A 22931-nucleotide genomic window follows, 5' to 3' on the forward strand; every position below is an offset into this window, starting at 1 on the left:
GGACAGGGGGCTTGCTGGGGTCACACAGTTGGATACATCATAGTCGATTTCTGGGTGCTAAATATCGGTACCGAGAGATACTAAAACCAATGAGCACGTGGACAGCGGCTGCAGAGGGAGCAGTAGGTAACATATTCTGGCCCGAACTACTTGGACTGCAGTCATTGTGCTACAATGCTTTACAGTTATTGTGGGGGTTTTATAACATGGTGGTAAAATTCTTTAACATTCTGCCACTGCGAGGTGCCAGCTATGTCCATCCCCTTAAAGCTGGGGGACTTGTGACTTCTTTGACCGAGAGAGAGTACAGTAGAAACGAAGCTAAGAGCAACTTGAGAGGTTGGGTCATAAAAGGCCAGGCAGCTTCCTCCTTGGTTCAGAACCAAGCTCTTGGCGCTCAGCCCATCAAGGCAATGTGACCTCCTGAAGCTGCCACACGGTGACAAAGCCCCAGCCAGAAAGAGAAGTCAGGTGTTGGCACACAGGTAGATAGTCCCATCCAAGCCCAACTTCTAAGCCACCCCCGCCCAGGAAGCTAGACTTGAATGAAGAAACCTCTAGATGATTCCACGCCCCAATTGCTCAAATTATTGGCTGCCCTCTGAGAGTTTTCCTGGCTGTCCCGCCAAACCGTCTCAGTTCCTGGCCCTCAGAATTGTGGGTGCAGTAAAACCGTAGTTGCTTCACACCTCTAAGTTCAATGTGTTGTTTTTGTTATGCAGCAATAAATATCTGGAATTTTGATTATCTTATTAAATCCTAAAAGCAGCCCCCTGAGGTAGTTATTATCACCATCTTCATGAGGAAACAGAGGCCCAGGACCTCCCCAAAGCTACACAATAAGCGAAACAGAGGCCCAGGACCTCCCCAAAGCTACACAATAAGCTACACAGAAACAGGGCTCAGACCCACTTTTATCCACCGCCAGAAACTGCTTCTAAGGATGACTCTTTGGGGTATGAGGCTTGGTTTTTGTTGTTGTTGTTTTGTATTTTTCTGAAGCTGGAAACGGGGACAGTCAGACAGACTCCTGCATGCGCCCGACCGGGATCCACCTGGCATGCCCACCAGGGGGCGATGCTCTGCCCCTCCAGGGTGTTGCTCTGTTGTGACCAGAGCCACTCTAGCGCCTGGGGCAGAGGCCAAGGAGCCATCCCCAGCACCCGGGCCATCTTTGCTCCAGTGGAGCCTTGGCTGCTGGAGGGGAAGAGAGAGACAGAGAGGAAGGAGAGGGGGAGGGGGGAGAAGCAAATGGGCGCCCCTCCTGTGTGCCCTGGCCGGGAATCGAACCCGGGACTTCTGCACGCCAGGCCAACGCTCTACCACAGAGCCAACCGGCCAGGGCCATGAGGCTCGGTTTTTACTGTACGATTGATGCCCTTAAGACAGTCTCATCGATCACCCAGGTAAAAAAAAAAGGGGGGGTGGTGTCTCTGGTGACTTCTGTCGGAGTGCGTGACCCAGTGGTGAGAAGCGTCAAGTCCACTGGAATGGGTCCTGGGGCCTGTTCTTGACAACATGAATGAAAGGACATCCAAAAACTGGCTCATGATTTGTTAGAAATGCAAACAGAATTCACAAATATGGCCCTGGCTGGTTGGCTCAGTGATAGAGCGTCAACCTGGCATGTGGAAGACCCGGGTTCAATTCCCCATCAGGGCACACAGGAGAGGTAACTATCTGCTTCCCCCCTTCCCCCTTCCTCTTCCTCAGCCATGGCTCTATTAGTTTGAGCACATCGGCCCCAGGCTCTGAGAAGGGTTCCATGGAGCTTCTGCCTCAGGAGCTAAAAACAGCTCAGTTGGGAGCATGGCTCCAGATGGGGGTTGCCGGGTGGATCCTGGTTGAGGCAGATACAGGAGTCTGTCTCTGTATCTCCCCTACTCTAAAAAAAAAAAAAAAAGTCACAAATACCTGGAGAAATCATCTGTAGAAATGACTGTACAGGATGAGTAAATCTAGTGTAACCAAGTGCAAGACTATATGTGATGACATGCTAACTTCCCCTATCACAGAGGGGAGGAAGGTGGAACCAGAAAAGTCATAGCTGACCCAAGGCTTATCCCTTCATGAACGAGCTGGCCGAGTGCCGGGTATCCAAGGGCCACTCTCTGCATGAACCTATGCCCACTGGTGTGCCCCTCCTGGTGTCCATACCTTTGTGCAGTCCCCATCCACATAATAGCAGGATTGGTCTGTGTGACCAAAATATGGCAGAGTGATGAACAGGTAAAGTTATAAAAATAAAAAATGCTGTGATGGCGATATTGGGTTATAAAAGACCATGGGGCTTCAGTCTTGGGCACTCTGTTTCTCTCTCTCTCTCTCTCTCTCTCTCTCTCATCTCACCTCTCACAGACAGGGTGTGGTCTGAGGAAAGCCAGCAGCCATGCTGTAAGGATGCTCAAGTTGCCGCTGAAGCCCTATGGTGAGGGACTGAGGTGTCTGGCCAGTGGCATGGGAGTCACTGAGGCCTGCCAACGAAAGTTTGCTCCCACGTTCCTTACCCATAGAAACTGTATGACAGGCCCTGGCCGGTTGGCTCAGCGGTAGAGCGTCGGCCTGGCGTGCGGGGGACCCGGGTTCGATTCCCGGCCAGGGCACATAGGAGAAGCACCTATTTGCTTCTCCACCCCCACCCCCCCTCCTTCCTCTCTGTCTCTCTCTTCCCATCCCACAGCCAAGGCTCCATTGGAGCAAAAGATGGCCTGGGCGCTGGGGATGGCTCCTTGGCCTCTGCCCCAGGCGCTAAGAGTGGCTCTGGTAGCGGCAGAGCGACGCCCCGGAGGGGCAGAGCATCGCCCCCTGGTGGGCAGAGCGTCGCCCCTGGTGGGCGTGCCGGGTGGATCCCGGTCGGGCGCATGCGGGAGTCTGTCTGACTGTCTCTCCCCGTTTCCAGCTTCAGAAAAATACAAAAAAAAAAAAAAGAAACTGTATGACAATAAGTGTTTGTTGCTTAAGCTGTTAAGCTTGGGTGTGATTTGTTACACAGCAACAGATGACTAATACACCAGCATGGCTACTATGCAGCCCAGCACCTGCTCAGGCTTAGTACAGCAGAGGATCCCCCAACCCTTGGGATTGATAAATGGTGACAAACAACCCCTCCACTGTAATTGTGTGAGTCAGATGTGTTCCTAAAGAGGCAAGAGGCTAAGTGAAAGAAGCCAGCCCCAAAAGACCACATCCTGTATGATTCCATTTATGTGAACTCTCCAGAATAGGCAAGTCCACAGAGACGGAAAGTAAATGCGTGGCTGCTGGGGGCCGGGGGAAGTGGGGAGGAGTGGGGAGTGATTGCTCGTGGGTACAGGGTTTCCTTTAGGCGTGATGAAAATGCTCTGGCATTGATTATAGTGACGGTCACACAGCCTTGTGAATATACTCAAAGCCATTGAATTGTGTACATTAAGTGGATTTTATGGTATGTAAAATCTGTTTCAATAAAGCTTTTAATACTGCCTGACCGGTGGTGGTGCAGTGGATAAAGTGCTGACCTGGAGTGCTGAGGTCACCCTTCCGAAACCCCAGGCTCACATGGTCCAAGTAACTACAAGTTGATGCTTCCTGCTCCTTCCACCTTCCCTTTCTCTCTCTCTCTCTCTTCTCTCTCTCTCTCTCTCTCCTCTCTATACCAAATCAATAAATAAAATCTTTAAAAAATAAAAACGAAGAAAACAAAGTGACTATATTAAATGAGGAGCTCAGGCAATGTCACAGGTCCTGAGCACGGAGGAGAATGGCACCCAGGGAGGCTGGCCACTGGCAGGACGGGGGAAAAGCTTTGTGGTGCTGGAAGTGGAGGGGCCTCCCTGATTGGGGCAGAGAATATGGTACTACGGCCTAAGGGCACCGGGCACCATGGTGTGGGATGCCCAGCATCAGCCCTGCTCACTGGCAAAAGGGGATTTGCCTGCTAATCTTCCAGGGGACCCTGCCTCGTCTCAAGCCACTTGGAGCCCAACACGTGGAGCTTGGACATGGCCCTGCCTTCCCATCCTCCGTAGGTGATTCCACCTGCGCATGACTGACACCAGCTCTCAGAGGTGGGCTTTCCAGCCACCCAAGCCAAGACCCTTCACACAGAAGGGGGCCACAAAACTACAGCCTGCAGCTGTCCCAAAGGACGGCTGGCCTCGTGACCGAGCCATCCTGCAGAGGATGGTGCAGGGGTGTCAGTCCTTGCTGAATACCACCCCCCAAAAAAGAAGCTGTGAATTCAGGACAAAGAGAAGGATTTAAACTGGGAGGTGGTCAAGACTGAAAATAGAAACAGCTTCAAAGTAGACATTGAGTAAGTCATGGGGCAAGTGTGTCTTCCGGGGGCCTCAGGGAGTCGGACTCCTAAGTCCTGTTCCTGCCTGTGAGGCTGGTTTTGGAGTCAGAGTCTCCATGCAGAGAAGACAGTGGTGGGGCCGCAACAGCCCCTCAGGGCACCCTGACAGTCTTGGATGAACCCAGGGGGCACCCAGGAACCCAGTGGAATTATATGCAGGAATGTTCTCATGTACAGAACATTTCCTGGGGAGAAGGGCCAAGATTTTCAGCAGCTTTTCAAAAGAACTTAAAATCTGGAAAAGCTCAGGAACCACTGGGCAGTGGGCCCCGGGTAGGCGGGTACATGAAGGTCCCAGGCCCAGTTCCAATGTGGAGTGGGGTTCGGCACCACCACCAAAAGATTCTCGGACACCAGCAGGGAGCCCAGGAACTCAACTCAATTTTGACATTGTCGACTCAGAAGTAACATCATATTCCACAGGTGAAAGGGTCAGTCCTGTAAGACTGACCTACACACACACAATCACGGCGGCAGTGGAGATGGGTCCCTTCACAAGGGTCCTAGCTACTTATTCACTCTATTCTCCCGGGGTCAGCTCTGCAGCTGGCCGCCCACCCAGACACTCAGCTCCCAGCCCACCTGGCCAGGGGCTTGCTTACACACCCTCCTCCTCTCCTGCTCCCATGAAACCCCAGACCTGAGGCAGCCCCTAAGCCCTGGGGACGAGGCAGAGTACTCTGGATGCTGTTCCGTCACCCATGTTCTGGTCAGTCTGCCCTTGGGCCACCTCCTTCCACCCCCAGAGCAGGTCTCAGGCCCTTCCACCCTTGCGAGCCTTTGGGATCAGTTCAGACTCTGCCCCAGAACAAGATCCTCAGCATCAACCCTCGGGCTTGTCTCTGGGGCTACCGTGGACAGCCACCCTCACTGAGCACCTGCCACATGCCAGCAGGGTTCCGGTGCCTTCTGTCCATTTTCTCATTTAATCATACAATGAGCCCACAAGGCAGGCCTGCTGTTGACAAAGGGGGAAAGTGGATTCCAAGGAGTGTCCAGTTGCACAGCCAGTCAATGGGAGAGGCCAGTCTGAACCCAGGGTGACTCCCGAGCCCCGCTCCTACCACTGTACCACACTGCCTCTCCTAGGTCCATGCAAAAGAACCGGATTTGGGCCACTGGCCAAGAAGACACCCAAGTCCTGTTGCCCTGATTGTGTCACTCACCAGCTCGAGGACTGTGAGGTTGATTTCCCGTAAAAGTTTCAAGAGTTGGGCAAGGAGGCCATTGAGATTTCAGAGGCTAGGCCCCGTTTCCTCCAGCCGGAGGGGCGCATGGGCAGCACCCCAGGCAGACTGTGGCCAGCTGGGTCCGGAAACCACTTCCTCCGGGCCTCTCACTGCAGCGGGACTGAGTCCAAGAAGCAGAGAGGAAGAACCAGTGAGGACAGGGAAGATGTCCTGGGATGAGGGGACGGGGCAGGACGGAGCTGGGGAGCCGCTCTGCACAGCCCACGGCCCCACCTCTCCTTGTCCCTGGTGTTCCGACCCCCAGACCCGGATTATGTGCTTCCTCCTGGGAAACGAGGGGCCGCACTTGAAATTTTTTTTTAACTTATTGATTTTAGAAAGAGAGGGAGACAGACAGACAGACAGACAGACAGGAACATCGATCTGTTCCTGTATGTGCCCTGACCAGGAATCAAACCTTTGGGCAACCTTTGGGCTCGGGCTGACATTCTTATCAACTGAGCTATCCAGCCAGGGCAGGAACGGACCACCTCTGAAGACAGTGGTTAGGAGCAGGCTCTGCCGCTTGCTAGCTGGGTCATACCTAGGTCCATTACTAAACCTTTCCGTGCCTCAGCCTCCTCTTCTATAAAATGAGGATTGCAATAACACATCACATAATGATGAATAAACCTGTATGTCCAAAGTGCCTGAACATTGTCTGGCACACATGGATGCTACGAAAGGATTCGTTGTTGTTATTATGACCATTAGACAAAATAAAATAGGAAGCTAGATTAATGATGGTGGCAAGTCTGAGCTGGCTAATCTCAAAGCTCCCAAGTATAAATGCAGCTGACAAGAGGCACAGAAGAAGAAACTGGTCCAAAACCTCCCTTCTCGGGCTTGCCGGGCTCACTGTGAGAGCGAGGGGACCCGTGGAGTTCAGAGGGCGTTCTATAATTGAACCTGCCTCTGGCCCAGGCTCTGTGCTTCCCACGTCTTTCCCTACTTCTAATGAACAAGATCAGGGGTGAATGGTCCTTCCCCCCATCAGCCCTTCAAAACATCCCTAGCGACCCACTGCCTCCACCTGCTGATCTGCAGGCTGCTTCCCTGCCAGGATGCCAGGCCCCTGCCAGGCTAACAAGAGTTAGCCATGCTTGTTCCCAAGTGTGCCCACGCCAGGTGTTCACCTCTGCGATGACACAACATAGTAAGGGGATCAGGGCGTGAAATATGGGTGTGAAAAGAAAGACCTGTTCTCTGAGAAAACAAAGCAGAAAGCTTCAGAAACTTAACAAGGACAAGTCACTCAAACAAGCTTTCTGTTGAATTGGACTGGGTGGGCAACTGTAAAGGCCTGGGCGGGATTACCATATGTCCCCATGTATAAGACGCACCTTAATTTTGGGGCCCGAAATTTTTTTTTTCTTTTTCTTTCTGAAGCTGGAAACGGGGAGAGACAGTCAGACAGACTCCCACATGCGCCCGACCGGGATCCACCCGGCACGCCCACCAGGGGCTACGCTCTGCCCACCAGGGGGCAATGCTCTGCCCCTCCGGGACATCGCTCTGCTGCTACCAGAGCCACTCTAGCGCCTGGGGCAGAGGCCAAGGAGCCATCCCCAGCGCCCGGGCCATATTTGCTCCAATGGAGCCTTGGCTGTGGGAGGGGAAGAGAGAGACAGAGAGGAAGGAGGGGGTGGGGGGTGGAGAAGCAAATGGGTGCTTCTCCTATGTGCCCTGGCCGGGAATCGAACCCGGGTCCCCCGCACGCCAGGCCAACGCTCTACCGCTGAGCCAACCGGCCAGGGTGGGGCCCAAAATTTTAAAAATAAGTATCACACAAAGTTATTGAACTCAAGTTTTATTTATCTACAACAATGAGTGCAAAAAAAAAGCGCAGAAGGCCTGACCTGTGGTGGTGCAGTGGATAAAGCGTCAACCTGGAAACATTGAGGTTGCCGGTTCAAAACCCTGGGCTTGCCTGGTCAAGGCACATATGGGAGTTGATGCTTTCTGCTCCTTCCCGTTCCCTCTCTCTCTTTCTTTCTCTCTCTCTCTCTCTCTGTCTCCCCTCTCTATAATGAATAAAATCTTTAAAAAAAAAAACAAGCGCATAAAAAAGGTGAAAATGCACGTTAAAAAATCTATAACCATTGTATAAGACACACCCAGTTTTTAGACCCCAAATTATTTGAACAAATGTGCATCTTATATATGGGGAAATACGGTACATTACGGCTTCCGTGGGAGTGATGGATGAGTCTCTTGAACGAGGCCCTCCATGGTAGACCGTGAACCAATGTACATTTATACATTTTAAGTTAAAACAAAATAATTTAGATTCAAGCTGTAGCATTTTAATATTCTCTACCCAAACCTGAGTTTCAGCTAATGTGGTTGCATCCTTCTTCATACTGTTTTGCCCTCATCCGTGGCTTTCAAACTGCGGTTGGAGACACTGTGCTGGGAGTGGCAGAGGCCACAGGAAACACATCAACATCTTCCCAGAACATCCATCTAACCCAAAAGTTATGGGGGACTATGTTCCTCATAGTAAAATAAACACAGGTTTATCAGGAGATAAGAATGTAAAAGTGGCCTGACCTGTGGTGGCGCAGTGGATAAAGCGTCGACCTGGAACACTGAGGTCGCCGGTTCGAAACCCCGGGCTTGCCTGGTCAAGGCACATATGGGAGTTGATGCTTCCTGCTCCTCCCCCTTTCTCTCTCTCTCCTCTCTATAATGAATAAATAAAATCTTTAAAAAAAAAAAAGAATGTAAAAGTAACGTTAGTTGTTAAAAATAAAAACTTGAAGCTTCAAAGCAAGGTCATGGCCGGGGTGGGCTGCTGCAGGCTCAGGCTGCACACCCCCTCCTCTGGCCGCGGGAGTGGGTGGGAAAGTTGGAGAAACACCGTCCCTGGAGGGTTAAGGTTACTGCCAGCCACAGGGCCGGCTCTCAACCACTTTACCACAAACCTACATAAAAGCTTCTGGGATAGCTGCCTCTCAGGCAGCCCACCCACACGGGACCCCTGTCTCGCTGTTGCGGCTCACAGGTGACAGGACCAAACCAGGGTCTACTGTCACGGCCAAGGTCACTTGATAAGCCTCACTGGTGAGCTGCCCTTACCTGCTAGTCCAGGCCAGGGGAGTTAGTCCAGGAGCTGATCCTGCCAGCCCACCCGCCCTTAGGGGAAAGAAGAAAATGTTCTGGAAAAGAGGTCGTCTCCACAGTCCTCAGCTCTCATCCCCAAGCTCCTTCAGACCTTGAAGGGTTAGAAAAAGCTGACAACATATAGGAGAGGAGCAGGCGGATAACAAAGCATTTTCCCTCTTTGCCTGTAAAATGGGGGTACTCACTGACACATACCCTATGCACTCCATACTGATCGTTCACAGGGCAAATAAGACAATGGATAAATAAATTTTACCTTATGGTGCAAACCTCAATGGCTTCAGACAAAGATCCCTGTTCATTTTAAATCCTTTCCCTCCTACAGTGTGGGCTGCAAAGATTCATTTATCCAGCGGCAAAAATAGCAACTTTTAGAGTTGGGCCCATGACTTAGGGCAGATTTTCCCTTATTTCTAATCTTCACAACAATCCACCAAAAGGGTACTGTTATCTCAATTTTCAATGAAAACCCGGAGGCTCAGAGAGGTGAGGCAACTTGTTGAGGTCATCTATGTGCCAAGTATCAAAGCCAAGATCTGAACTTCCATCTAATTCTAAAGCTCTTGGGCCTGACCTGTGGTGGCGCAGTGGATAAAGCGTCGACCTGGAAATGCTGAGGTCGCCGGTTCGAAACCCTGGGCTTGCCTGGTCAAGGCACATATGGGAGTTGATGCTTCCAGCTCCTCCCCCCTTTCTCTCTCTCTGTCTCTCCTCTCTCTCTGTCTCTCCCTCTCCTCTCTAAAAAAATAAATAAATAAATAAAATTAAATTTAAAAAAATAATAATTCTAAAGCTCTTGCATTTGACATTAACTGTTATGCTTTCTTTCTATTCACTTCTTTTAATTTTATTTTAGCAAGAGAGAGAAAAAGAGAGAGAGAGACAGAGACAGAGACAGGGACAAACAGACAGGAAGGGAGAGCGATGAGAAGCATCAATTCTTGGTTGCGGCACCTTAGTTGTTCACTGATTGCTTTCTCATATGTGCCTTGACCAGGGGACTCCAGCAGAGTGAGTGACCCCTTGCTCAAGCCAGTGACCTTGAGTTCAAGCCAGTAACCCCGCTCAAGCCAGCAACCTCGGGGTTTTGAACCTGGGTCCTCTGCATCCCAGGCCAACACTCGATCCACTGCACCACCACCTGGTCAAGCTCTATTCATTTTCAAAACTGTGCCTTGCCCTGTGCTTTCTCCTGGAAATACAGAGCAACGCACATCTTAACAAGCTACCATATTAGATTTGCTGTTGTGCCTAGTTTAAAAATAGATCACGCCTCATCACTGGTTTCCAAATGACAGCAATGGTTGTATTATTCAAATATTTGTCACACCACACAACAGGGAAAAAGGATGCCTGACCCAGTGCTCCAGCTCCCGCCAGGCAGGACCATCAGAAACAGGGGCTGTGGTCTCGCCCATTCTTTCATCAGCTCTGAACACAAGAAACATTTTCAATGGAGGTTTTTGAGAGGGACAGGTGAGGGGGAAAGTTGGGGTTTTTTGGTGGGTTTCCCCCTAGAAGAAATTTCTTATGAAGCAATTTATTTACAGCCAAGATCCTAGTTTTATGAACTTCCTCTGTAGACACAGGTCAGCAGCAAAGACAATGCATACATTAAGCATGAGTTGAAAAAAAAAAAGTGGTGTCCTTGACTTAAGTCCCCTCACCAGAGGCTCCCTGAGGACCACTGAGAGGGAATCAGAGGCCACTTCACTCGCAGGGGCTGCAGAGGCGGGCTCCATGGGCAGGAAACCAAGTTGGTACCAAAACCCTGGGGTCCCGCCCATGACGCCTGCCTCCATTTCCCAAACTGCACGAAGGAGCATCTGGATGCCAACAACGGGACAGTCACCAACGGGTTCAATTCACCCCGAATTCTGGACTCAATCACTAACAAATCTTTTTAATTTTGTATTTATTCATTTTAGAGAGGAGAGAGAGAGAGAGAGAGAGAGAGAGAGAGAGAGAGAGAGAGAGAGAGAGAAGGAGAAGAGGGAGAAGCAGGAAGCATCAACTCCCATATGTGCCTTGACCAGGCAAGCCCAGGGTTTTGAACCGGTGACCTCAGCACTTCCAGGTCAGCGCTTTATCCACTGAGCCACCACAAGTCATGCATCATTAGCAAATCTTTATGTCCCATTTCTATGTGACAGAGACTGCAGGACCGCAGGAGAACAGGGTTCTGGAGAAACAGCCCTGTTGGGGCCTCGAGAGTTCCCACAGCCCATTGCCACCTTTTTTGTCCTTTGGTGAGGAAGCATCACCCAGCACGGGTTTATTTGCTTGTCCCAGGGAGACTCACGCCCAAATCCTGCCAGACAGCCAAGGGCATGGCTCCTTCCGTCAGCTCCTTCTAGGGTCATCTGTCTACCTCTACAGCAGAAAAATCGATCCCTGCGCTTAACCTGAATCCCTTCGGCCAGAGTGTGAAACATCTTTCCCTCTTCACACAAGACAAATCTTGAGGGTGAATGAAGACTTACTTGTTAGATTAAATTATGGCATTAACAATAACAGCTAAGCCTGACCGGTGGTGGCCCAGTGGATAAAGCATCAACCTTGAAATGCTGAGGTTGCCAGTTCAAAACCCTGGACTTGCCCGGTCAAGGCACATATGGGAGTTGATACTTCCAGCTCCTCTCCTCTTCTCTCTCTCTCTCTCTCTACCCCCCCCTAAAATGAATAAATAAAATCTTAAAAAAAAAAAAAAAAAGACCCATGTCTAAAAACAAACAAACAAAAAAAAAAAAAACAATAACAGCTAATAATAAGTTACTGAGACCAGGCGGTGGCGCAGTGGATAGAGCGTTGGACTGGGATGCGGAAGACCCAGGTTCGAGACCCCGAGGTCTCCAGCTTGAGTGCAGGCTCATCTGGTTGGAGCAAGAGCTCACTGGTTTGAGCCCAAGGTCGCTGGCTCGAGCAAGGGGTTGCTTGGTCTGCTGAAGTCCCACGGTCAAGGCATATATGAGAGAGCAATCAATGAACAGCTAAGGTGTTGCAACATGCAACGAAAAACTACTGATTGATGCTTCTCATCTCTCCGTTCCTGTCGGTCCCTATCTATCCCTCTGACTCTTTGTCTCTGTAAAAAAGTAAATAAATAAATAAAATAATAATAATAATAATAATAAGTTACTGAGTATCAACTATGTGCTAGGTGATGTTCATTTTCTAGTTTACCTCATTTAATTCTTACCCTTAGGAATAGGTCCATTAGCTTCATTTTACACAAGAGGAAATCCAGGATCAAAGAAGGTTAGAATTGTACTCAAGGTCACACAGCTGGGAAGTGGGGAAGCTACTGTTGGAATCTGAATCCAACCCCTTTCCAGAGTTCAAGAGTTTAACTGCTGCAAACTTCATGCCATTCATAGAGCTAGCAGCTGGAAACAAAGCTATGTGACCTCTTTAGCAATAAAAGAAACACATTTAAGATGATTACCTTTTAGACCTATTAGTGTAACATTTTTACTCAATATTATTCAAAGCTTTCAGAAGTATCTTGAAACTATATCACTGGGATAAACTGGTCCAATCTTTCTTGGAAAACCATCTAGCTCTAAGAGCTATAAATATGTTTAATGCCTTTGTTCAATCATTCTTGACTATGAAAAAAAAATACCCTATGACTGAAAACATACTGTTAATTACAATATTTGTGGAATGGTGTGTGTGTGTGTGTGTGTGTGTGCGCGCGTGGAAACAAATCAATGTCCTACAATGGAGTATGCTTTCAAAAATGATGGTGTCTTGTTTTAGGACACTTATACTCCCACTAAAAAAAGATAGGTTATGAAGCAATGTGGAATATGTTAATGAGTCAATGTTATTTTTTAAAAATTATATGAAGAGCCTGACCAGGCGGTGGCACAGTGGATAGAGCATCGGACTGGGATGTGGAGGACCCAGGTTCAAAACCCCGAGGTCACCAGCTTGAGTGCGGGCTCATCTGGTTTGAGTAAGGCTTGAGCCCAATGTCGCTGGTTTGAGAAAGGGGTCACTCGGTCTGCTGTAGCCCCCCCAGTCAAGGCACATATGAGAAAGCAATCAATGAACAACTAAGGTGTCGCAACAAAGAACTGATGTTTCTCATCTCTCTCCCTTCCTGTCTGTCTGTCTCTATCTGTCCCTCTCTCTGTCTCTGTCGCGCGCACACACGCACGCGTGCGCACACACACACATACACACACACAAATTACATGAAGAGGACTAAGAAGTACAAACTGCCAGTGGTATTTATCATGTCAGGGATGTAAATTACAGCCTAGGAGATACAGTCAACAATACTGTAATAACTACGTAAAGTAGTCAGATGGTACTAGATTTATCGGGGTGATCACTTCGTAAGGCATCTAAATGTCTAATTACTATGCTGTACACCTGAAACTAATATAATCTTGTATATCAACAGGAAATTTAAAATAAATGGGAAAAAAGCAATTTACAAAAGCCTATACCCCACTCCTCAGAAAATTAAGCACAGAATTACTATATGACCCAGCAATTCCACTTCCCAGTAGATATGCAAGAGAATTCAAAGCCAGGAAACAAACACATACAGTAATTGTACATGTGTGTTTGTAGCAGCATTGTTCACAAGAGCCAAAAGGTGGAAGCAATCCGCTCCAAGTGTCCATTGAGGTAGGAATAAACAAAATGTGGTCCATCCACCAATGGAATGGTATTCAGCCTTAAAAAGTAAGGAAACCCTGTCACATGCTAAAACATGGATGAACCCTGAGGACATATGTTAAGCAAAATAAATGAGTCACAAAAGGACCAATACTGCATGATTCCACTTATATGAGGTACTGAGAATAGTCAAACTCACAGAGGCAGAAAGGAGAATGGCGGCTGCAGGGGCTGAGGGAGGGGGAGTGGGGAGTGTTTAACGGGCAAAGATGGTAAGTTCTGGAGATGGATCAGGTGATGGTCCCACAACCTTGTGAATCTACGAAATACCATTTTGTTATGTATATTTACATTATCACAACTGAGAAATAAAATTTAAGACAAAAAAAGTACACACCTACTAATTACAAGTAAATTAAAAATGCATAAAGAACGGACAAGAGGCCCTGGCTGGTTGGCTCAGTGGTAGAGCATTGGCCTGGAGTGCGGAAGTCCCGGGTTCGATTCCCAGCCAGGGCACACAGGAGGGGCGCCCATCTGCTTCTCCACCCCTCCCCCTCTCCTTCCTCTCTGTCTCTCTCTTCCCCTCCCGCAGCTGAGGCTCCATTGGAGCAAAAGATGGCCCGGGCGCTGGGGATGGCTCCGTGGCCTCTGCCTCGGGCAGGCGCTAGAATATTCGTTTCTGGTTGCAACAGAGCGACGCCCGGATGGGCAGAGCATCGCCCCCTGGTGGGCGTGCCGGGTGGATCCCGGTAGGGCGCATGCGGGAGTCTGTCTGACTGCCTCCCCGTTTCCAGTTTCAGAAAAATGCAGACAGAAAAGGAAAAAAAAAAGAACGGACAAGAGACCCAAACTGGCAGTGGCTATGGAGGGATAGTAGGATAATAAAAAATTACTTATGGATGGGTATGCAACATAATCAAATGTCAAATTAACCTGGAGATGTTTTCTCTGAACCTATGTACCGATTGATCAGTGTCACCCCATTAAAATTAATTTTTAAAAAATTACTTTATGGACTGCCCCCCCCCCACTACAAACTAACTCCTTTACACTTTACAGATATTGTATGTTCTGCTGTGTGCCGGGCACATCACACGTGACAACTTAGGAGATTTTTTTTTTTTTTTACAGAGACAGAGTCAGAGAGAGGGATAGATAGGGACAGACAGACAGGAACAAGAGAGATGAGAAGTATCAATCACCAGTTTTTTGTTGTAGCACTTTAGTTGTTCATTGATTGCTTTCTCATATGTGTCTACACCGTGGGGCTACAGCAGACCGAGTGACCCCTTGCTCAAGCCAGCGACCTTGGGTCCAAGCTGGTGAGCTTTGCTCAAACCAGATGGGCCCGTGCTCAACCTGGTGACCTCAGGGTCTCGAACCTGGGTCCTCCGCATCCCAGTCCGAAGCTCTATCCACTGCGCAACCACCTGGTCAGGCAACTTATGAAATCTTAATGACTGACCATGGGCACTGCTATTCCAATGCTACAGCTGGGGGTTCTGAGGCTCAGACAGGGCGATTGAATTGCCAAAAAGGTCAATGAACAGATAAAACGTGGTTGCTATTAAAACCCAGCCTGACTGACTCCAATGACAATACCTGTCTCCCAGGTGGCAATCCCCTCATCTCAACTTCTTACCCTGCCCCGCCCTGCTCCCCACCTATACATAAATGACTTTTCAAAGTTTCCATAACTGGAGTGCAATCTTGCTTCCCTATTGATAAGAAAGCACTTCTCCCAGATTTCCCACCAAAGATTAAAAAAATAAAAGGCAATGCTTCTGTGGGGAGGTGGGGCTAAGTAGGAGAATGGCCTTGCCCCCCACACAGAGAGCTATGAAGCACCCCCACCATTGTAAGTGTGCACGCTTACACACACACACACACACACACCCTCATCCGCCCCCTCCTACAAGCTCCAATGACTAGGGCAGCTCTCAAATCCCCGCCAGCACCACCAGACCTGTCCTACACCCTACAACTGTGGTCCCTGGAGGAGGACAGAGGATGTGTGGACAGCCACAAAGTTGAGCCCAGGGCCAGCTCTCAACAGAGGACACTCTGCAATGGGAGGTGCCCAGGAGAGAAGAGGGGAGCCCTGGCTGGGAGGATCCCTGAGCCCAGAGGAGGCTATCCCTGAAGAGAAGAGGGAGGGCAGGAGGGGAAAGAAAATAGGAAGAATGAGAGGGAAGGACAGTTCTTTATTTTTTTTAATTAATTTATTTTTTTAATTTTTAATTTTTATTTATTCATTTTAGAGAGTAGGGAGGGGGGGAAGAGAGAGAGAGAGAGAGAGAGAGAGAGAGAAAGGGGGGAGGAGCAGAAAGCATCAATTCCCATATATGCCTTGACCAGACAAGTGCAGGGTTTTGAACCGGCGACCTCAGTGTTCCCAGATCAACGCTTTATCCACTGTGCCACCAGAAGTCAGGCTATTTATTTATTTTTTTACAGAGACAGTGAGTCAGAGAGAGGGATAGACAGGGACAGACAGACAGGAACGGAGAGAGATGAGAAGCATCAATCATTAGTTTTTCGTTGCACGTTGCAACACCTTAGTTGTTCATTGATTGCTTTCTCATATGTGCCTTGACCGCGGGCCTTCAGCAGACCGAGCAACCCCTTGCTGGAGCCAGTGACCTTGGGTTCAAGCTGGTGAGCTTTTGCTCAAACCAGATGAGCCCGCACTCAAGCTGGCGACCTCTGCATCCCAGTCCGATGCTCTATCCACTGTGCCTCCGCCTGGTCGGGCGGAAGGACAGTTCTTTGCAGGAGAAGCACTTAGAAAACAGGCTGTTGAGAGTGAGGGACAGAAATGGTCTTTCCTGCTATGGGGACCTTTGAGCCAGGGTGACTATTACTGGAGCTGACTACTATAGTGGTGTCCAGTTTGCAAAGTTGGGGAAAGGGAAGCAGGAGAGAGGAGCGGGAAGCTAGAGACAACAGGGCCACAGAGAGCTCTGAAGACTCTGACACCCTTGCCTAAGGTCCCCAGGGGAAGCCTCAACCCAGGGCCCAGAGGCAGGGAGCGTTTGGTTCCCTGCAAACATGACTCTGCACAACAGCTTCCCCCCAAAATACCCAAAGAAACACTCCCCGTAGTAAGCTGAATGGTGGCTCCCCAAAAGGTATGTCCCTGTCTCAACAGCCCCCCCCCAACCTGTGAATTATCTGGAAACATAATTATGTGGGGAGAGGGTCTTTGCAAATGTATTTAAATTAAAGATCTTGACGGGTTCATCCTGGATTATCTCAGGGGCCCAAATCCAACGACAAATGTCCTTAACAAGAGACAGAAAGGAGAGGCCATGGGGACACGGAGTCCATAGAGGACACCTGGAGCCACCAGAAGCCAAGGAGGCCAGGAAGGCCTCTTCCCTAAGCTACCGGCTGGAGAGAGTAGGGCCTGCTCGCACCTTGAACGTCTGCCCTCCCTCTGGGACTGTGAGAGAATGAATGCCAGTTGCCCTAAGCCACAGGGAAGGGACACAGCACCCCTCCAGCACAGAAAAGCCCAAGCCTCCTTGCCCTCTCTCCTTCTGCTGCTTCCCCTCCTTCTCCCCAATGTCACTCTCCTGGCGTTTCGTCCCAGGGGAAGGCAATTTCCCAATTTCCCGGTGACTGAGACAGGAGACGCCTGAAACGCCACTTTAGAAACGCCACACCCATTAGTCCAAGCACTCTCCCTCCGGGCTCCGGGCTCCGAGAGAGAGCCGCCGGCCTTGGAAAGCACCCATTTCTAGAAGCCCTGACCTTATCTGAGGGGTGACCTTAGCACTTCTGGAGAGAGAGGCGGGGCTGTCGTCCACGGGGAGCCAGGGCAGGGGGGGCGGGGCGATGTCCCAGCCCCACCGCAGGCCCCGGACCGTGCGGGCCGCGGGGAGAGGATAGTGACTGCAGTTCGGTACACACTACAGAAAGTCAGTGTTTGTCTGCAAGGCAAGAGTGAGGAGGGAGGAAGGTTCCCGGGTTGAACTTTTTTTTTTCCATCTTGAAACTGGCCGCGTTTCAGATATGATTGCGGGGGATTTCCACCAACCAAATTAAAGAAAATTGTTTTAACATTAACGGCCAGGAGAGAAGGAGGAGTTCTGCAAGCTTTGTCATTTAAAGAAGAGGATGTTTCTCTCCCGCCCAGCAAGGCAGGCTCCTGCCGTCCCCCAGCTGGAGGTCAATCACCCCAGGAGTTCCTAGTCCCCAGGATGGAGTGGCACTCCTGAGCCGACCTTCCGGGAGCCGGCTGAGAAATGCCTGTGCCCTGGGGAGTGGCTGAGAGAGCCTGTCCTAGGAACCTCGGGCAGGAAGCATTTGGAGGGGCCCCAAACCCCACAGTCAGCCCCACAGAAGCAGCTGCCCTCTGGGAGGGAGGGAACTGCTCACTAAACAAAAATGGTTTTGAAAAAATCAACCAGCCAAAGGGGAATTGCTTCACAAGTTGCACATTCACTTCTCCCTTTAACTGTGCAATTGAAGAAAAACAAGGTGAAGCAGGAACTGACCCCTCACCCCGCATCAACATCCCCCACAAACGCCCTGGCACAACAGTGCTGGGCCACTGGGCCCAGAAGCACTCGGGTTTGGGGCTGATCTCCAATAACGGGTCGAGTGTGCGTCCTGTGAGCCGCCCCACCCCGCTGCCAGGGGCAGGCACCCTCCAGGTCTGCCTGCCTGGTTCTCAGCATAGCCCCCAGCTCCCAGGGGGGACTCAGTCAACACTTGCTAAACCTAGTAAAGCAAGATGAAAGATGGAGCCCTCAGCACCATGCGCACGCTCCATGTGCCCGCCTAGGTGTGGACTGCGGCTGCAGAAATGCAGCTTGTCCTGCTGGCAGGGGGACATCGGCATGCCCTGGACATGACATGTTTGGGGCACACGTCATAATTCCAGAGACATCTATATTCTCAAAGTGGCCTGTGCTATTCCTAAATGTGAGCGGAGTTGTGGGGAGCCTGGCTCAGAAAGAGGTTGTCTTTAAAGACAGCCACTGCCAACTAGGTTTTAACAGCACCCCAGAGCATCTTCTAGTACTTGGAGAAGTCTGTGAAAGCACCAGAAAGGAATCAGCCTGAGAATGCTCTCGGGCCTGGAGCCTAGGCAGTGCTCTCCCCAGCCAGGCTGGACAGAATCCTTAAGTGGAGAAATCAAACCCCAGCAGAACTCAGAAATGCTAAAGGGGTCAGAAATTTCTACTCTGACGAGAGCAGAAGAGAAAGGTCTACTCCTGTCTCCTTGTGTTTGTTAAGGTTGGTATATCAAAAGATCTTCATCCCCACTTATCACAGCCACCAAACCTGGGGGTCATGTCACGGTGGGTGCATTAGAGGCTACTACTCTCTGAAAGGACGCCCCAAGTCTCCCATCCCCATCTCGAGAGAGCTATTAGGAAACATTCTCCTAATCTGCAACTGGGATTCTGGAGAGATACTTGTAAATTGTGTGAGTTGAGCAAGTCAGTTAACTTTTCTGAGCCCTCGTTTTCTCCACTGGAAACTGGAGACGACATCATTTAGCCTTTAGGGTCCACTGAGAACAAGTGTAAAAATGAACAACTCTTTGAGCTGAGAAGCCCCTACAGCAGGGGTTGGGAACCTATGGCTCGCGAGCCAGATGTGGCTCCTTTGATGGCTGCATCTGGCTCGCAGACAAATCTTTAATAAAAAATAATAATAACATTAAAATTTTAAAACATTCTCATGTATTGCAATCCATTCATTTCCTACTGCTCATGTTCATGGTTGTGAGTGGCTGGAGCCAATCACAGCTGTCCTCCAGGACAACACCAAATTTTTATTGGATAATGGGTAGATACAGGGGTCATTGTATGACTCACGGAATTAAATTTTTAAATATGTGGCGTTCATGGCTCTCTCAGCCAAAAGGTTCCCGACCCCTGCCCTACAACATCATTCACTTGACAAGAACCCCAAGGTGCTGTCAGGCACTCCAGAGGTGTCCAGCTCTCCTGGGAGTGAGCAGTGGGATCAGTCCTGGGTTTCAAGGTCCCTTTGGAGCAGTGAACCTTCCCCTCCAAGACTACAGACAGAAGACTCCCCGTGGGCCCAGAAAGACAAATGTGCCCGACATACACGCGCGACTGTGCAGGGCATTTCTGAGAGTGGTGCCCGATGGGGCTTCTGCAGAAGCCCGGGCGAAGCCTCACTTGATAGCCCGGTAAGATTCCAGACCCTCTGGGGCACCAGAACGGAATGAAAGCTGCCCAATCATCTAAGGGCTCCGGAGCGCTCCATCCTCACACCGGGCATATTCCAAGGGTGCCGCGCCAGGACCAGGCACGTGGATCGCCCCAGGGCGTCCCTCACGCCCGACCCCGGAAACCCCATCCCTACCTTCGACCCCTACCGGAGCGCGCCTTTCGGGGTGGGGGGGCAGCAGTCCTTCACCAGCTCTCAGGACCCCCATCTCCCCACCAGGGTGGAACGCAGCCTGGACGCAGTGACCCCCCCCCCAATCCTGGTTCCCACGAGAGGTTTCCCTGTTTCCCTCGTTTCGATTTCAAAAAAGGAGGTGCTGAAGAGGAAGCCTAAATAAAAACAGGAAACTCAGTTTAAAAAAAAGGGGGGGGCCTCATTCAGACTGAATTACGGGTAAGAGTATTAAAAAGAAGAAAGAAAAAAAAAAGAGTCCGGAAATGCAAAGCTGGAGGCGGTTTTGCCGCTGTAACCCAGTCTCCGCTGCAGATCCGGGGGCTGATTTCGGCGCGGCTGCAGTAAACACGCGGCGGGGCGGGCGGGAGACGGGCCCGTCCACGTCCACTAGGCTGGGCACCGGGATGGGGCTTGCGCCCCTCTCCCCGCGCCTTTGCCCGTGGGAACGCGCCCGCACCCCGCCGCACGGCCTGGGCACCCCCTGGTCGCGCTAGCTGCGCTCCTGGCAGGGCGCACTCGTTAGAGCGCTTGCCATCTCCCGCGCCCCAGAGGGTACCTGCGAGGCTGCCCCAGCCCTGGGACCAAGCCCGGACCCTGCTGCCGGGCCCGGGAGCTCCTCCGTTCGGCTTTGCAAGGCGCTCAGCACAGTCACAGGGGAGCTGTCTGCGCCCTTCTAGGCGGGTGCACCGGAGGCGGCCCCGGGCCCTGGTGTCTGAACCCAGCCTCGGCCCAGGTCCCAACGGCCTGCCGCGGGGACGCCACTTGCCGGGCTCGCTAGACACAGGGATGCGCACTGGGGCGGGAAGCACCGGCTGTGCGCGCGTGGAGACCCCTGCGAGCTGGTCCCGCGACTCTGCGAGGCTCCCCAAGGACCTTGGCCTCGGTTCCCTACCCCATCTCCCCAGAAGCAGCCGGAGGAGAGCGCTTACCAGGCCCGGGGCAGCTGACACTGTTGGGGTGGCTCCGCTCGGCGGCCGCTTAGAGCGAAGGCGCTGCGCGTTAGTAAGCCTCGAGGGAGGGAGGCGGGGCGCGGGCGCCCCGCCTGCTGACAGTCCGCACACTCCACTTCCCACTTTGTTTCCTTTTTACTTGCAACAGGAAAAACAACAGGTCCCCCTGCTGCCTCGTCTGCTCCCCCGCCCTCCCCACTTCCCCAACCCCACCCGTCCTCGGCTGGAGGGGCATCACCCCAGGTGCCTCTGGAAGCTGCACCTTGCCTTTCTTCAAAACAAGTTTTTTAAAAAATATGTACAAAGGAAAACAACCAAAAAAAGGTCTTAAGATCCCTTAAGCATCTCTACCTCCACTCTCCCCACTTACACATCCAAAGAACTTCAATAGTGGCTGGTAAAGCTCGGGTACATACGGGAGGGGACGCAAGGCCAGGAGCAGGTTAAGTGATCAAAGTCCACGGAGCTCGGTCCTGGGGAAAGCGTGGCCTCCAAGCTTTAGTGCATCAAGAGGGTTGGGATGGGGGCTAGCTACCCCCCAAGATTACAATAGTGACTTCAGTTCCCTCTAGGATATGGAGAGGAATGATCTGGTCAACTGCTTAGTCTGCCAATGTAAGGAAGGTCTTCTGTAAAGAATTTCTTAGAGTGTATTTCAGCCCTGGCTGGTAGCTCAGTTGGTTAGCATTGTCCAGATACACCAAGCTTAGGGGCTCGATTCCAGTCAGGGCACATAAACGACTCAACCAAGAAATGCATAAATAAGTCAAATAAAAAACTAATGTTTCTTTCTCTCCTTTCTTCTATCTCTAAAATCAAATTTTAAAACTCTTTTAAAGATTTTTTTATTGATTTGAGAGAGAGAGAAGGACGGGGCGGGGGGGGGGAGGAAGAACATCAACTCCTAGTTGCTTCTCTGGTATGCACCTTGACCCGGCAAGCCCAGGGTTTTGAACCCGCGACCTCAGCGTTCCAGGTCAATGCTTTATCCACTGCGCCACCACAGGTCAGGCAAATTAAAAAAAATTTTTTTTAAAGAGTTTATTTGAGACAAACTGAGCAGTTTTGCAGCTTCTTTTACGCATTTGAAATCAAGGAGGCACCATATGGAAGATTAGGTGAAGGTGAGAGAGCCAGACCAGACTGGATTTTCAGAGGCATGCTAGCCTAGACACACAAAATCCACAGACAGGGCCTGCTTAAGCCAAATATAAGCCTTTTCATAGAGAATGTATAGGCCTGGGCCATGACTACCCACCCCTCGTGATCTGCCCCGTGAGGAATTTATGATCAGACCACCCTGTGAGGTTATTATCCATAGAACCCCCACCACCCCCACCACCCACAACCAGGTCTCAGAGGTAGAGCACTATTTTTTTCCCCTTTGGACAGGGAAGGAAACTGAGGCTTGGAGAGAGGCTCTTTCTACCCGAGATGAGCCTCCCAGGACCAGGTTGGGCCCAGCACTGGCTGGCTGCAGCAAGGGACAGAGCAGAGACTGTTCTGTTTTTAGCCAGGAAAGGAGAGAGAACTTGGGCACAATGAATAGGTTACTAACTGGTCCCAGTCTTCTACAATCTAGGCTGTTGGCTCTGGACTCCCATCTGGATACCTGTGGAGGAGCCAGGAGGAACAACAGGTCCCTTTGGGAAAGAATGTTATAGGTCTGTTGCTAGCAGTGTACCCTAACATCCCACAAAACATCTGAGGCTAGCAGTCTCCTCCTGACTACAGGCCTGGGTCACTGGGCCTCCGCAGAGGTCTCCAGCCCCCTCCAGGAAGAGAGATAAACATTTTCATAGAGAAATTCTGATGGCAGGGTAAGCAACCCTCCCTGGGATATCCTAACACCTGTCTTAGCCCTGCTTTTGCTAGGTCGCAATTTAAACATTCATCCCTGGTTTTTAGCATTTATGATAAGAAACAGATGAAAAATGCTTTTGTGCCCTGGCTGCTGCACAGTGCAGCAACCTGGAGCACTGAGGTCTCTGGCTTGATCCCGGGGTCCTTGGCTCAAGCCCTGGTCAGAGCACATATAAGAAGCAATCAATGGCACAACTAAGTGAAACGAATTGATGCTTCTCTCAAAAAAAAGTGCTTTTGCATCATTCAAAAGAATCCTTAATTAAATATGTATTTGCCGTCAACCACTCAGATCATGTCCCGTAACAGGCAACAGTTCAACACGTTAAATCTTATCGTCTCACTTTATGGATAAGAAAATTGAGGCTCAGAAAGGCTGAATCATTCTGGGAGAGGCAC

General features: G+C 50.6%; 1 protein-coding gene across 5 annotated transcripts in view; it reads right to left on the reverse strand.

Annotated features, from left to right (window-relative positions):
* The window catches only part of PIK3CD (phosphatidylinositol-4,5-bisphosphate 3-kinase catalytic subunit delta), a 55889-nt gene extending 35181 nt beyond the window's left edge, over nucleotides 1-20708 (reverse strand). Inside the window, exons 1-3 of one of the 5 annotated variants that reach the window (XM_066270502.1) lie at nucleotides 20649-20675; nucleotides 8119-8251; nucleotides 5503-5686 (exon numbers count right to left, since the gene is read on the reverse strand). The gene's annotated coding sequence lies outside the window, so the exon portion shown is untranslated. Of the gene's footprint in view, nucleotides 1-5502; nucleotides 5687-8118; nucleotides 8268-19680; nucleotides 19781-20275; nucleotides 20294-20648 lie in introns of those variants that run through there. The other 4 variants (XM_066270501.1, XM_066270507.1, XM_066270505.1 and 1 more) reach the window with 4 other exon arrangements.
* Between the last annotated feature and the right edge of the window lie 2223 nt (nucleotides 20709-22931).

This window comes from Saccopteryx bilineata, chromosome 3 (genome assembly GCF_036850765.1).
Source record: "Saccopteryx bilineata isolate mSacBil1 chromosome 3, mSacBil1_pri_phased_curated, whole genome shotgun sequence".
NCBI lineage: Eukaryota > Metazoa > Chordata > Mammalia > Chiroptera > Emballonuridae > Saccopteryx > Saccopteryx bilineata.